Raw genomic sequence first — 17,148 nt, forward strand, 5'->3', positions numbered from 1 at the left:
ATCTTGCTTTGGAGGATGTTAGCCAATAGGGCTATGAATGTGGTCTCCCTCCCCAAGGGAGTGGGCACAGAAGGGGTGTAGCCATCCTCTGACCCCTGCAATGCCCCCAAGTCTAATATTTAAGGGCACCCCTGAACTTTGTTCTTCAGATTCCTGGCGATCTAACAGAAGGACTGAAGAGCTGCATCAGCAGAGAAGACTCCAGGCGACAACCGACGAGGCCCCAGCCCTACCGGCCTGTCACAGCTTCAAAGACCCCTGCTAAGAGAAGAGGACTCGTTTGGTGCTGACCTGTGGCCCACCTGGTGCTGATCTTAAACCCCCCAGGCCTGTGCCCTGGAAATGTGGGTACTTAGTTGACAGCTGTCTCTCTCTAGGCTCTCCCTGTCTCCATAAGATTCCATTGAGGGACCAACACCAACTTTTACCTCTGCACCCAGCCGGCCCGTGTTGCTGGTAGTGCACCCTTGGTGTTTTCCTAAACTTTGCCCAGCGGACACCTTATCCCCTGAGAGTGGGATCGTAAGACGAGGCCTTACCTGTAAACTGTTACTTTTCCTCCCCTAGGACTGCATTACTTTTTATGAGAAAATGCAGTGTCTATTTTTGAAATTGAAAAGTATTACTCACCTGTAAACTGTTTTACCTGTGAATTCTAAACAAAGTGCATTTGATACTTGAAAGTGATACATTTTTTAAACTGTCCTTAGCTGCAACAAAGATCCTTGTGGTTCTAGAAATAAACTAACAAAGTATATTTTTGATCCATAAAAACATCGGCCTGGAGTTAGACATTGAGTGTGTGTGCCATTTCTTGACTGTGTGTCTGTACAGCAAATGCATAACACTACCATCTGATGAGCCTAACTGCTCAATCACACTACCACAATAGAGAACATTAGTATTGTCCACTTTAGCCTCTTTTAAGTCTCTGGGGATCCACTGGACTCTGTGCACACTATACCTCATTTTGATATAGTATATACAGAGCCAGCTTCCTACAGCTGCCCATGTGCCACTCAGGGTGTACGTTTGGTGATTCCTTGTGGCCCTGCTGGTGCTTACCTCAACCCCAGGAGATCTACCCCTAACACCGCTTTACTCACCCGTGAGCAGCGCATCTTTGTTCACTCCCAGTTTCCATTAGTTAACATTAGGCACACGATCCCAAATGTTACCTCTGCACCCGTTCGCCCTTGTGGGTGCACTCTTGGTACTTATTCAACCCTTGCCTGGTGTTGACCTGAAACCTCGAAGACTGGATTTTTAAGTCGTGTACTTGCCTGCAAAACTACATTCTTGTTTTCCTCCCATAGGTTAACATTGTTGAACTGAAAACTTGCACAGTTGATTTTTGAAACTGAAAATTATTTATGCTTAAAAATCTACTCACCTGATAAAGAAGTTCTTAGGCTTGAAATATATATAAAAAGGAATGTTACTTTTCCAAATTGGTCTTGAATTAATTCTTTGAGTGTGTCTCTCATTTATTGCCTCTGAGTGCAACAAATGCTTAGCAGTACCCTCTGATAAGCCTAACTCCTTGCCCTCACTACCACAATTAGAGCATTAGACCTATCTGCTTTTGCCTTTGCAATACCAATTGGGGATCCACTGGACTTTTTGCACAGTGTACTTAACGTTTCTACAGTATGACTAAGTCCACATAGCAGCAAGCCCTTCTCCAGCATCTCAGTGCCACACACAACAGCCAGTAGCATCAGCCCTGTATAGTTCTCTATAATGGTCTGAAAAATAGCATGAAATTCAGATTGGGAGTACACTATTTCCCACCATTGGTTCAATCAGCTGTGTAATGAATTTTCCTCTATCTTCTGTCTGGATGAGCCAAGCCAATAGTTGCCTGGCTCATCCTCCCTCCCCATTTGTTGTACTCAAAGGCAATAAATGAGACACTCAAAGAATAAATCCAATACCAATCTAGAAAAATAACATTCCTTTTTATATATATTTCCCCATGTGCAGTGTTGTTGTTCTCTCTGTTGGAAGGAATAGAACCTGCTCTGTCTGCAGGTATTTCTTGCGTTTCTCTCTTAGGGCCTGAAAGGACCCATCGTGACCACCCACTCCAATTGGAGGATGGCACCCTCTGTCGAGTCTGTTCTTCTTGCAGCAATTGGCTCACCCCTACTGACTGTCCAAGACAATGCCCCCTGACAACGCCTTAAAGGCATCCTACTCAGAATTAGAATGGCAGGCTGTACATGTACTGGTAGCAAAATAATTGTCTGTCATCTCAGCTGGGGGGAGGTCACCAAAGATAGTGTCACACAGATGTGCGAGGTTGAGTCTTCAGCTGGTTATAGGTGATACATACCTTCCCCAGCGCAGCTTGTTCTCTAGGGGTTTGTGGTCTGATAGTGTTCACGCCAGATATTCAGCCCTATTCATCTGAGCCGCCAGTCTCGCTGTACACAAAAGTCCAGTTGCCCATGCAAGTCATGCACGGGGAATAAGAAGTACTCCCTTCTGTCCAGGTTACATTCTCGCCACACGTCTCCGAGAGCCCAGTGGTCCTGCCATGTTCACATATACTGCGCTTGTGTTGTCACAGGGGAGTCTGCAAGAGGTGAAGTAGTCGTGTAAAGTACTGTATCCACCACATCGTTGTAATAAAGCAGTGCTTTCCCATCGACTGTGACTACGTCCTTAAGGCAGTCAATACTGGATGCTAGCCTACCTCTTCTCCTTTTTGCCAGCAAAGAACAAAGCTCGTTGCTGCTATACCTGCATGGTGTAGTCTGGGAAGATAGCCACTAATGTCTGCCCTGTTCAGTAATCCTGTGCCTCCTGGACGTCCAGCAGTATGAGCTCTCTGGCCCAGTAGTTCAGTAGGTGAGCCACCCCAGGGCTTGGCGGGCCCTGGGTGGTGGCACCCACGCCAGCACTCTGTGGTCCCTCCAGTGTAAACAACATGAATACCCCCTCCGGTGCCACTGTTGTGGCCCAACAGTTCTCCAGGAAGGCCACCATGACTGCCGCCCTCCACATCATCCACTTGGCTCTCTAGTAGGTCCAGACGCCTTAGCAGATCAGTCACTTTGGCCTGCAATACCATAACTGCAGGCCTCACTTCCTCCAAGGCCTCAGCATTGTGTTCCACACGCCCAGGTCGACAGACATCTTATCTATTTTACCCTCCAGTACATCCCAAGAAGCATTCATTGCATTGAGGAACAAGTCCAATTTGTCTGGGGCATCCAGATTCCGGTGAGGCTCCTCTTCCTGTGCCATGCTGGGAGCCTCTGATCACACCACGGTATCTCTGCCCCCTTTAGTGCTCTTCATGGTGCCCGCTCTGTAGCTGGTGCCAACAACGCCTGGGGGAAGTGATCAGCAGTCCCCAGTGCCCCACAGGGAAACGGGTCCAATTAATTTTGTGCAGACCCTCCCAAGATTTGACTTGAAAAGAGCTCCCTCCCAGGCGAGCTGCAACTTAACCCCAACCACCCCCCTCAGTATGGAGAGTCTTCCTTGAACCCACTGGGCTTTCTCCGCGAGGAGGAGTTTAAGGTAAGAACTGTAAGCTCACAGATGGTCACCAGTAGCCTCCCCACCTCTCCTCCAATGTGGGGAAGCAGCTCCTTTCACAAAAAAGTTCCAGCAAAGTCCTGCTTACTCTGGAAGAGGGCCCCTAGCCAAGAGGCTGCACCAGCCTAGGCCACCGTCGCCCACAAGCCTGCTCCGGCCACAGTTCTCCCCAGGCAGTGTAGCATGCTCCTAGTTTCTCAGCCCAGGCGGTTTTAGGGGTTGCATTCAGCCAGGGCTCAGCTCAGTCCACTGCCTTTCTGCCTTCCATGCCCCAGAGTGCTGCCAGAGGAAGGCCCAGGAACACCCAGCCACCATTCACGCCCCGCTGCCAAAAGAGGAGCCCTTCAGCAGCAGGGGTTACTCCAGAGCTGTGCCGGCACACCCGCAGCTCAGGCTGATTAAATGACACTGCCCATCCATGTCTGTCCGTGCCTTTCAGTTGTACCTGTAAACACCTGAAGCTCGTTAAAACTCTTACTTGTTTGGAATCCGACACTCAGGAGAACCAGTGGGAGGCCTCAGAGGTGGCCTCTTCTCCCACTTTCGCTTGTCATTGAGTAGGTTGTAGAAGACAAACGTCAACTTTTTACAATATTGGAAAAATAAATGCATGTTTGCAAGCTATTATTAACAGGCCAATTCTGGTGGGTTGTTTGCACCAGTACACCTCAGGTGTTTATATGCATTTTTCAGTTTGTCGTTCTAATAATTGTGCAATATAATCAGTGATTTTCTCACTATTGAAATGTTTCTAAAATTACGTAATTGAGCACACTAGATGCCGCTGGTAGGTTTAAGGAGATCATTCAGTGACAATTCTTATAGTATTGTGATTTGCATATTGAGGCAGGCTTCTAAATCGAGGGATGTGTTATTCATTAGGAGGCTACTAGCGTTATATACGTTAGCCAGTTCTCCAAGCTGTCAATCTGATCCACTCTCTTAAGTCCGAGTACCTCACTTGACATCTGGTGAAGCTCCAGTTTTCTTTTTGATAATAATGGTGCTAATTGAGGGTTTTTTTACAGGCTGTCCTGGTTTTATACATAGATAAACTTGGTAAACCGGCTAAAGGGGGTAACTCTTTCTTTTCAGACAACTGAATGTTCCCATATTTACCTTACTCCTCTTATTTTATTATGCAAGCACAGTCCGTGTCCTTTCCATCTACATTAAAGATGTGTGACACCAGGGTTAGCCAGTGGCATGTTGGTTGAAAGAACCAAAGGGAATGTCATATATAGGTGTTTAGGTTTGCAGTCTTTATTTTTGCATGCGTGCCATCCCACATCTGTGTGCAATACGCATTCTCAATTACTGAAAGGTCAGACTTCCAAAGAAAAGGCATTTCAGGTAGACATGGGCTACATGCCTGTCTCAGAAAGCCCATTGGGAGTAACACTGATTTATCATGGTTACCTTTTAACCTGTGGATGGTGCCAAACTCATTCACTGTCTGGGTCAGGGCATCCACTTTCCTATTTTACTTCTTAAATAGTCTGGTTTATCACAATGGAACTGTCTTTCCACCTCAGTGGTTTTAGCTTGGTTCTTACAATGAGATGGCTAGAGTAGTATTTTATGGCTATTTCATTGTTAAATGACTGTATGCGTACACTGGCACAGTATTGATAACAAAGCAGCCCCAGCGTAAAATCTATGAAAAAATAAAGCATGTAGGTTATATCTGTATTGGAGAAATTAACTGTTTGAGGCATGAGTGGCTATAGATTCCCATGCTTTCCGTGCTCCTGCCATCTAGTCTGGATGTGTACAAGTTGTTTTTCTTCAAAGTCTTTCGAGTCACGAAGCAGAGTGACTCCTCCTCCTTGTTGATAATGCTCATGGGCATTGACTTCATGATTTCTCTCTGCCGTCGGGTTCGGACATGTGTGCCTTTGCGCCAGTTCAACACCGTTGTGAGACAGGGTGGTCTTCCACATCAACGCTAGATTACCCCCCAAAAGTTGTTTCTCACCTTCACCACAATCAATCAGTCGAGTTGACATTTTTTTTCCCCTTGAGCAGAATCAGTTGCTGTCCGCACATTCGATGTAAAAAGAGCCCTTATATTCTACATTGATAGAACTAAAACTTTTAGAAACACTAAAAAACTGTCGCTTTTCCACCACCTCAAAAGTGGAAGCCTATTCAAGTCAGCTATTGCCAGATGGATAGTTAAGTGCTTTCAAACATATCACGTTAAAGCCATAAGAATGCTGCGTACACCTCCTAGAGCACACTATACTCAGAAGAAAAGAGCATTCATGGCTTTCCTAGGAAAAATTCCAATAGCTGCTTGCATATGCAAAGCGGCTACATGACCAGTTCCATACTAATGTAGCTATGTACAGTTTTCACATGTTAGTCACCGCTCCTGAGGAAGACTGCTTTAAAGTCTATGCAAAGCATGTGCCTCTACAGTCACACATGCCTCAATCGGAATATGTTACCCTGTAAGCATCTGTTCATGGCATGTGGGGCTGTAGGTTCACAGGCTCCCGCCCTTCTCCTGGATGCCTTTGGCCATTGTAGTTTACTTTGTATACACCTGGACATCTCTTTACTTACACTTAATGTACACTCCATTCTCACCCGCCTGCGGGGGAAAAAAGTCTGACAATGGAGTTGATGCCACTGTGCATTATCACCAAGAGGAGTCACTCCGCCTTGTGACTTGAAATACTTCTTCAAAGAAAGAGTGGGCTCGGAGTGTTACAAGTTGTTTTTCTTCGAAGAAGTCTTTTCGAGTCACGAGACCGAGTGACTCCTCCCTTTCGGCTCCATTGCGCATGGGCGTCGACTCCATCTTATATTGTTTTCTTTCCGCCATCTGGTTCGGACGTGCTCCTCTTCGCTCCGTATTTCGAATCAGGAAAGTTCGCTAAATTATCGAAAATTCGATGGTATTGTTATCGTTCGGTACCGGGTTAGTGTTATTGTATCGGCATCGACATCAAGAGCGCTCCGGCGGCCCTTCGGAGCTTCCGTTCTTCACTGGGGCCTTGTCGGCTCGACCACACCCGTCGTCGAAGACTAATGGACCGGACCCCCTTCCGCTTCTGTCCGAACTAGCTAGCGGTGTTTCTAGCATTAAAAGCATTTCAACCACTAGTAGCCCTCAAACACATCCTTGTCAAAACCGACAACATGACAACAATGTATTATCTCAACAAACAAGGGGGGGCACACCCGTCACAACTGTGTCGCTTAGCACAAACAATTTGGCATTGGGCAATTCACAATCACATTCGCCTGATAGCACAATACATACCAGGCATTCAGAATCAGTTAGCCGACAATCTCAGTCGAGACCACCAGCAAATTCACGAATGGGAAATTCATCCCCAGATCCTACAGGATCACTTCCACCGCTGGGGAACACCAAAAATAGACCTATTTGTAACAAAAGAAAACGCAAAATGTCAAAACTTTGCGTCCAGGTATGCTCACCCTCAATCCAACGGCAATGCACTATGGATGAGTTGGTCAGGGATATTTGCTTACGCTGTTCCCCCTCTCCCACTCATTCCTTATCTGGTCAACAAGCTAAGTCAAAACAAACTCAAACTAATACTCATTGCACCAACCTGGGCTCGCCAACTGTGGTACACAACAAAAAGGCGCCACAATGGCTTTTCTTGGGAATATACCTATGACGGAAATTTGTAAGGCAGCCCCCTGGTCTACGCCTCATACATTTACTAAGCATTACTGTGTAGATGTGTTAGCAACGCAACAAGCCACAGTAGGACAGGCTGTATTAAGAACATTATTTCAGACAACTTCAACTCCTACAGGCTAAACCACAGCTTTTGGGGGAGATTACTACTTGTTAGTCTATGCACAGCATGTGTATCTGCAGCTACACATGCCACCAAACGGAAAATGTCACTTACCCAGTGTACATCTGTTCGTGGCATGAGACGCTGCAGATTCACATGTGCCCTCCCACCTCCCTGGTAGCCTGTAGCCGTTCTTAGTTGAATGAAAATTGTAAATATGTAAATAAATATTCTTTTGATAAACATTAAGTACATACATAACTACTCCATTGCATGGGCACCTCTTGTATACTCACAACTCCTACCTCACCCTCTGCGAGGAAAACAGTCTAAGATGGAGTCGACGCCCATGCGCAATGGAGCCGAAAGGGAGGAGTCAGTCGGTCTCGTGACTCTAAAAGACTTCTTCCAAGAAAAACAACTTTGTAACACTCCGAGCCCAACACTAGATGGCAGGAAATGCACAGCATGTGAATCTGCAGCGTCACATGCCACGAACAGATGTACACTGGGTAAGTGACATTTTCCATATATTGCACACTCAAGAAACAAACCAAAGTAACTTATACACATAAAAGCGCAACGGTGTGGAACATCAACCCTTTGCTGAAATGGGCCAAGGGGTGGAAAAACGGGACAGTTTTTTTTTTTTTTTACCCAACTGAGTAAATGACACCAGAGACAGGTCTAAATCTGCCATACTTTAGCTCACCTACAAATTCCAAGTTGCATACATTAAGTCCCAGTCTCTAAATGTCAAAATGTTTTTGTGGGCTGCATAGTGACATCATGACTAGCACTACACTGCAACCTCGGCTCGACATCTGCATAGAGGAAAGATGCAAGAGGTGTTCACACCCTCTGATGTTGCCAGGTTGTCAAAAAGAGAACCCACCCAGTGTATGTGTCTGCCAAATACCATGCGTATACAAAAACTGAGCCGGTGAGAAAAACCCCACGCTTCAGACGATAGTCGCTTAGGTGAATCTGCAATCTGGTGCCTTTGGTCTCCTGGGCCTTGTGGGATACCATAGCTACGGTTGCATGGCAATCGGCTGACTCATGGCCTTCCTGCTGTGCATCAAAGGGACGTCCATTTAGTTCTGCCAGGCCACACAACCTCCATGTTTTACTGCATTAAGCTGAGAATGTGCTGTGCTACGAAGCTTTAAGACTGGAGATGGCTTGCTCTTGATGGGATTTCCCTCAGTCAGCCACCTGACATGCACTGTGAACGCCACGATGGACTAGATCATTGGACATTGGCTAGCTAACCACAAGTGGCATCTAGAGCTGGAGGTGTTTCAAGACACCTTCGCAGGGTGGGGCACGCCTTGGATAGAATTTGTTTTTTTCACTACCTTTGAAAATGATTTTCACCCCGGAATTTCCACCCCAGAGCTCTTTAAGAGATTAGTTTCCCTTTCTGTGGAACTCTGTTTTCCTCTTCTGTGCTTCTGTCTCAGCCGCTGAGTCCCCAAGTTCTAACGAAGGTCAGGAAGGCTCAAGCTCAGATCATTCTGAAGTCCTTAGACTTGGCCCTGAGAATTGGGTTAACCCTGCTGAGTCTGGATGTGTCCTCCACTTTGGGAGAATGTGCTTGGCAACAGGGCATGGTTCTTTATCTAAACTGCCACAACCTCCATGTGTTGAGATTGATTAAGCAGTGGACTTCATCTTGATTGTACGTCATCTGTCTGTAAGATCCATCTTCTCATCATACTGGGGAATGATTGTCTTGTGGTGCAAGGACTACTAATCTGTTGCAGACAAAGCTTTCTGATATGCTTCTGTGACCTGTTTTTGATGCAGCAAAGTCTTGCGATGGACCCCAGAAAAGGTGGTTGGTCCTTTCTGCCTTACTATGTTTGGCTAATCAGATTCTCTTCTGTCGATCACTAGTTGTTTTTCTTGTTTCTTTGGAAAGAGCCTGCTTTCCCTCCTGTGTCCTTTGTAATAACTCAGTGGACTTTTATTTGGTTCTTAAATTCTTGATGCGTGCACCTTTTCAGCCCTACCCGGGGGGTTGGGTGGGTTTAAAGCCTTTGTTTTTCACTCTTGATGTACTGGTGCCCAATTTGCTATGGATCCTGAGAAACGTGGTCAAGTGACCCTTCAGCACTTGACTCTCCGTAATGTTGTGGTCACAGCAGTCCAATGCTCCCTCAGGGGCGAGGTAGATATAGGTGAGGAACACAGGTTCACAACTAAACATGTGCTTCAGAAATATAATTTTGTCCAGCCAAAAAGTCACTTTTATGGAAAACAAGTATTTTATTTTACTGCTACCAACACAAAAGGAAATATGACATTCTGAAACCACTTTTACAGTTCTCCTGAAGTGAGGGCTCTCCTTTTCTTAGGCAATTCTGTGTCCCACTCCCTCCCTGCTGTAAGTGATAGTGGTTATTCTCCATCTACTATAGGCAACTTCCAGTGTAAGACCCAGTTCTCAAAAGTTATACCCACACTGTCTTAAAGTGAAAAGTGTCCAGCGCCAAAACTCTATCTAGCAAGCAAGTTTTCAGGCCCAAAATCAGTCTTACCTGCAGGATCGGAGCGAGCGGTGTTCCTGAGCGCGACCGCTCCATTGGAGCTACAGGCTGCTGTTTCTGGTGATTTCACCACACGTGGCCCCGAACTGGCTTCACTTGTTTGTCCTCAAGTTCATCATTTGTGGTTGTGCAGTCACAGCACCGTTCTGCTTTGTGAGTCAATCAAGCTAGGTAAGTTCTTTGGTCTGTTCCATGGTGCGTTAGGAGCGGTCATCGTGCTGGTTCGCAAGGGTCCCCGTGGCAGCCTTTCTCCAGTGATGGTCCTGACCAGATCTCACTTCTTGATTGGTGTCAGTGACCTCTGGCATAGAGGGTCACTGTCTCTCCACTGCACACAGGCTCTGACACAGCAGCTCTTCCTGGCATACTGGGTCGCTGGTTGACCTCCACACATAGGTAATGACCCGTTCAGTACAGCAATGGTCACTCTCCCTTCACATCAGCCTTCCTGTGGCATACGAAGGCCACTGACTTTTTTGTCCACATCGGTAACATCCTAATCTGTGCATCAGCCGTCTCCTCACACCACAATAAAGGTGTCCACTCATCACAATTTCCTCAGTAGACCTCACTCCGTCCAAAACTCTCCTTTTCCGCACAGAGCGCACCGGTCTTGGCAAGCAGGCAGGCACTGGTGCGCTATGCTCCCAGGCAGGTGCTCTTGTATTCCCTGGGTGATGCGCCTCGCCCAGCTGGCAGACTAGCAGTCATTGGTCTCTAGTCCTGGTCACAGGGAGAAGTCTTGTAGAGCTTCTCCTCGTACAGCCCAACTTGCTGATTGACAGTTAACAATTTTTTCGGCCTCAAGCACCTCTTCTTGTAGTCAATTTCCAGACACTAAATGTGATTTAGAAGTCTGAGCATTTGAAGTTTGTGTTGAGGGTCTGTTTCATTTTGAAGTGCCCACACCTCTGCCCTCTATTCCTCCAGAAAAGCAGCCCACCACAGCAGGATTAACTCGAAAGCTAATTACCCCATTCTACAGGCAATGGGAGTGACTGGAGTTCACATCTGGATCTCGCACAGAGTGATGTCAAAAGGTTAGCCTACGGCCTCAGCCCTACTATTTTATGTTTCTCTTATCAGCCCCATCCTGAGATGTGCCCCAGACCCCTTCCTTGTGACCTCTCGCTAAATCAGAGACCACCGTTTGAATTGCACCAGTGTAGCCTGGTTCTCCATTCTCCAGTGTGTCCCATCCAGCTTATAGTAATGCAGCAGTGCACATCTGTCTTGGGGGGGGGGGGGGGGGGGGGGGTCGGCTGTTTCCTCTACCACACTACCACCTCTCCTCAGGTTTTACCATACATCCTTGGGTCTTGAAAATAAAACCCAGAGTCAACCATGTATTGTACCACTCGCAGACACCCTTACAAGCTAGCACATTCATATAAAATCCAAACTCTACTTCATTATCCCTGTGTTGTACCATTAACCCAAGACAGCCCTTTTTATGGATTGGAATAAGGAATACCTGTTGAATGATCAGCTTTTTGTTTAGGTCACTGTTGCTAAGAAGGAAAGCGTAGTCCAGAAGTGGACATCTTCTGGATGGATTATTCTGCTAATTTTGTCTTGGCCATGGATGTTGTGGTGCATCTACATGGCAGTCTGTCCACATCTTTATCTGGCATAACTTTCTTGACTCTGAGGTCTGCAGAAAGGTCCATTTTACCTGCCCAGTCCTACAAGATTTCCTGATGTGAAGTTGACTGCCCATAACTTCCACCTTTTGTGAGATACTGCTTTGGGATCTAATCAGAAGCCGATGAATCTGTAGTTAGAACTATCCATGTTATGTTAAGCAAATTGGTACAGTGGACTATCATCCGATAGGCTGGCTTGGCGCTGAGCAGGTTTGGAATTCCATAAGTGATGAGGAGGATCTGACGTGTAGTAGCAGGTCGTTCCATTCCTTAGGAGTGACGTAGGATAAAGCTAGGTTGCCAAATCTGATTTCCAGACTGTGTAGAGGTGTCAGGAAGGTTTGTGGGAGCAGATGAGATTGTTGAGGTATGCCAGGCCAGTGTTATGTAGTGCCTTGAAAGTGAGAGTATGAGAAGTTTAAAGTGTGCTTGTTTGAAAATGAGGAGCCATTGGAGCGCCTTCAGGTGTGGTTTGTTCACTGTGGTGTACGAGGCTGAGAATGATTCAGGCTGCAACGTGCTGACTATTCAGCAGCCTTTTGGTGAGTTTGTTGTTGATTGTGACATAAAGGGTGTTCCCATAGTACAGCTTGTTTTTGTCCTTAAAGCCTGAAGTGGTGACAGCATTGACTTGGGTGGTTATATTGAGTTTCCTGTGGATGATAATCCCGAGGTTCTGCGCATGGGTAGTGGGATTGGGTGTTGGTCCTAGCTCTATTGGCCACAAGGTGGAGCCCCATGGTGGTGCTCTCTTCCCAAAGATCATAATTTCTCTCTTTTCAGTGTTCAGCGTTAGACACGTGGTCTTCGTCCAGTGGGCGATATGTCATGCAGGCATTTTACTTGATCCTGGTACTGGGTATCTGGTCTGTGAGGGCGAAAATGAGTTAGCAGCATAGAAGAGGATGTTGATATTGTGAGAGCAGGTGATGGTGGCTCATGTATACATTGAAGAGGGTTGGGCTTAGGGAGGAGCCATGAGGAGTTTGGCAGATGAGGTTGCAGGCGTCTGAGGTGTATGGAGCTGGGCTAACTAACTGGGTCCTTCCAGTCAGGAAAGAGCAGAGCCATAGGAGTGCTTGTCCTTGAATTCTGATGTTGTGTAGGTGTTGAATGGGAGACTGGGTCCGATAATATGGAAAAGTCAGGAGGATCACAGCCGGCATGTCTTCTCTGTACAGAGTCATGCAGATGTATCCATGGTAGCAGTGATGGCAGTTTTCAGGGCTGTGGATGGGTCTGCAACAAGACTGATTAGTGTCAAGTAGTTGGTGGTCTGATTTTCTTTCTGACTTGCCGTAAATGCTAGCAAGGAGATTGGTCTATAGTTAGTGAGCATTGAAAGGTCCGCAGAACATTTTTTGTCAGCAATGGGAGGACAGTTGTGTGTTTCCAAGTATCTGGAAAGGTCATGGAAGAGGTAGAGGCATTCAGAATGGATGGGTCCATGATGCTGATTGTTGGAAAGGCACTATTTTTGGCATAGTTACCCCCACTTTTTGCCTGTTGTCAGTGTGCTCAGACAGTTTTAACTGGGATCTTGCGAACCAGGACACCAGTGATTGTGCTCTCTCCTCTAAATTTGGCTGCCTTGGTACCTTTTACACCCCACAATTGGCATACTGATATTCCCCCGTAAGTCCCTAGTGTATGGTACTTGTGTACCCTGGCATTGATACATCAGGGGTCCCCTATGGGCTGCTGCACTTATTATACCACCCATGGGAGCCCATGCAAACTCTTTCTGCTGGCCTGCTGTTTGCAGACTGTGTGAAAATGTGAATGCACCCTTTCACTGCTGGTCACTACACCAGGTCACTGTAAGTCATCCCAATGACAGGACTTCCTAGCCCAGAGGGCAGGGTGTAAATACATGTGTGTGAGGGCACTCCTGCATGAGCAGAGGTGACCCTACGAACTCTAGCTCCACTTTGCTGGACTTCATAAGTGTGGAAAGCCATTTTAGTGGGAGAGAGCACAATCACTGGGGTTCTGGTTAGAAGGATCCTAGTGAACACAGTCAAAACACACCGACAGCAGGCAAAAAGTGGGGGTAACCATGTCAAAAAGTTGGTACTTTCCTACACATGGTGCACTGAAGTCTGTTGTTCCCCTTTCTGCCCCTCTTTCCGAGATTTAACTTTTCATCCTTTCCCAGCAGGACTCTGCTTTGGGCACTCTTAAGGGCTGTTTATATGACATTTCTGCCTTGTTGCAGTTGCCTGATCAACTCTGAGGAACCCATGTACAATAGGAGACAAAGGTCTTACTCATCTCTTCCCTCCTTCCCCACTCCTTATGTCCGAATGGGACCTTAATTGAAATGGAACCTTAATTGGGTTCTTATCTTTTGGATATGTGCTCCTTTTGAGCCTCTTCACAATTGTCCCCTCAGGCTTCTCACACTGAAAATAGCCTTCCTTGTGGCAATTACATGTCTTTTGAGTGAGTGTGCTGCAGGCTGTGTCATCAGTCACCATAACTTTATGTATCCTGACAAACTGGTGCTTTGCACAAAGGCCTCTTTTCTGCCAAAAGTGGTCACTGTAGGAAAGACACACACACACACACACACACACACACACACACACTCACTCACTCACTCACTCACTCACTCACTCACTCACTCACTCACTCACTCTCTCGATCTCTCTCTCTCATATTGATGCTAACTTCACTGTGTGCTGGTAACCACTGCCTGCTGTAAGTCACCCCTCTAGCAGGCCTTGCTGCCGTAAGGCAGGGTGCACTATACCACAGGCGAGGGCATAGCTGCATGCTTAATATGTCCCTCCATCTGTAAGCCCATTCTTAGACATTGTAAATGCATTGTAGCCATATTTAATACATGGGCTGGGAGTTTGTCATTACAATCTCCACAGCTCCATAATGGTTTCTCTGAAGACTGGGGAGTTTGGTATCAAACCTTTCAGCACAATAATCTCACAATGATGCCAGTGTTGGATTTATTGTAATATGCACCCGGAGGTCATCTTAGAGATGCCACCTGTATTTTACCCAACCCTTTAGCGTAGGACTGACCAGTCTGTGCCAGCTTGCCACTAACAGACAAGTTTATGACCCCATAGGGTTAGCGCCTTTGTGTCCTCTGGGGTCAGAAACTAAGCCTGCTCTGAATGGAGGCAGTTCACACCTCCCCCTGCAGGAACTGAAACACTTGGCAGTGAGCCTCAAAGGCTCAGTCCTCCTGTTAAAGTGCCCCCGGGAGATTTCCCCCCGCCCCTACCCCCCCAACCAAACAAGTCCCATATATGGTGGCATGTCCAGCGTGAAAGTTAGGAAAAACAAGCACGAGTGACCACTTCAGCTGGGACGACCCCTAAGGTCTCTTTGTAGAATCCCCCATCTTGGTTTGGAGGAGAGGGCCCAATAGGGATAGGAATGTGCCTTCCTCCCCAAAGGGAGTGGGCACAGAAAGGGTATAGCCACCCTTGGGGACAGTAGCTATTGTCTACTGCCCTCTGACCCCTGTAAATCTAGTATTTAGGGGCACCCCTGAACCTTACGCACCAGATTCCTGGCAACCTCAAGAAGAAAAAAGGACTGCTAAGCTGACCCCAGCAGTGAAGACTCCAGACATCTGACTTGGCTCCAGCCCAATCGGCCTGTCTGCAGCTTCAAAGATCCCCAGCTCCAAGAAGGCGACTCATACTGCAGGACCAGCGACCTTTACAAACCCCCAGAGGACTGTCTGCTGGCAGAGGACCAAGAACTCCTGAGAACAGCAGCCCTGTCCAGAAGAAACCTCCAAAAAGGACTTCAGAAGTGCCCCTGGTCCACAAGCCCTGCCCACTCTCGACCAGGTGCCCACAGCTCGAGACCAGGTGGCCCACCCGTCAGAGGAGGTCCTCAGGCGATTCTGACCCATAATTCACCCTGGGTTGTGACCCCTCCTGTTCAACACGACGACACCTGCAGCCTGAATCTGGAGGGACCCCCGACTGCGACTAGATGTGGTGAAGATTCCGGATGCCCAAGGAAACCCCTGCACCTACAGCCCCCTGGTTTGGGGGAACGCGACCAACAGTCCAGCAGCGTCAGCCTTGGGTTTCCTGGAACCAACCCCGTGGACCCAACCTGCAACATCTTTTGTCACGTCTGGGGTCCCCCACTGAAAAGCATTAGGTGCCCAGCTCGGTGTTCGCACCCAGCCGCCCCTGTGCCGCTGAGGGTGTATGTTTGTTGTGATCCTGTGCCCCCTCCTCGTCCGTGCTAACCTAAACTCCCCAGGCCTGTGTCCTGGAACCATACTGCCACAAAGGAGAGCATTAGTATTATCCACTTTAGCCTCTGTAAAGCCTCTGTGTAACCCCTGGACTCTGTGCACACTATACCTCATTTTGGTATAGTATATGTAGACCCACCTTCCTACAGTCACACCCTTTCATATAGGCCAATTAATCTCCCTTACTACTTTTTACTCACCCCCACACTCTTCTAAGGAAGAGGAAAGACTCCACCGCCCAGACTGAAAAAGAGTGTTGGCGTTATGTCTTGATCCCTGAGCTCCAGATGGACTGCCAACACTTTGTGGGCCCGAAGTATGTTGGGTGGTGCAGAAGTGAACCATCTCTTGTTGGGTCGTACACTGGATCAAGATCTGCTACACACTGGCCAAAGAGCAACCTCCTGAAGGTTTGCGAGCTCATTCCACCAGAGCTAAAGCTGCGACCACTGCGTTAGTACACGTAGTTCTGGTCCTGGACATCTGGGAGGCAGTAATGTGGGCCTCTCTGTACTAAACATTACTGCCTGGACAGTCAGGTCCATAGGGATGGGCACTTTGAAATTGTTTGAAATTGGTTTGCAGACCCACCTCCGGTATTGGTATTTCTTGGATTTCTATTCAAAGGTGAGAAATCTGTATGTAGCTGCAGATTCCTTACCGTCCCACCCATACTCCCACTCTGCAAACAGATTTCTAGGAATAGAAATGACCCTTTCAGGGCCCTAGTTTTGACACACCAGTAGTTAGTGGTGATCATGACTCCACGCTTCTGGTGTGGGAAGTCGTGAAACAAACTGACATTGGTGCTCCATGGTGACACATAAGTACTGCAACATCATTTCTGGTGCAAACAGTGCCAGTGATGGATGCGGAGCCGATCGGCTCCACCTATCGTCGCAGGTGGGTACGGCACAGAGGTAATCTTCCAGATCCAGTCTGACGCTTGGAGAGCTTTCAAAGGTAAGGAATCTGCAGCTAGATCTAGTCTCTACCAGATAAAGCGTTACTGAAGGTAAGTAACTTGTTCTTTAAGACTACTTTCCCTCTGTATAAATTTTAAATTACTACAGAAAGTTTTGCAGTGAGAATACAACTATGTAAAATCAAGCTTCCAAGGGCTTTCCCAGTAAGGAATATTTCTTAGATGGGTAAAATCTGGCAGTGGGATGTCTTGCAGAGAGCTTCTGTCTTGCAAATGGCTTTAATCTAGTCAGTGTTCAAAGTAATTTTCATTTGAATTTTTGGCCTAGCCTTGATTATGCTTTGTGCTTCACTGTAATGAGTGTATTCCATTTTATTTTAGTTTCTTTGTCTTGTTGTAGCATCTGCTTCTGTGAACTGTTTTCTACTTTGACAAATGT

General features: G+C 47.1%; 1 protein-coding gene across 2 annotated transcripts in view; it reads left to right on the forward strand.

Annotated features, from left to right (window-relative positions):
• ACTN4 (actinin alpha 4) overlaps nt 1–17,148 on the forward strand; it is a 340,912-nt gene that overhangs the window by 276,607 nt on the left and 47,157 nt on the right. The window lies entirely within an intron of this gene.

Source organism: Pleurodeles waltl, chromosome 9 (genome assembly GCF_031143425.1).
Source record: "Pleurodeles waltl isolate 20211129_DDA chromosome 9, aPleWal1.hap1.20221129, whole genome shotgun sequence".
Classification (NCBI taxonomy): domain Eukaryota; kingdom Metazoa; phylum Chordata; class Amphibia; order Caudata; family Salamandridae; genus Pleurodeles; species Pleurodeles waltl.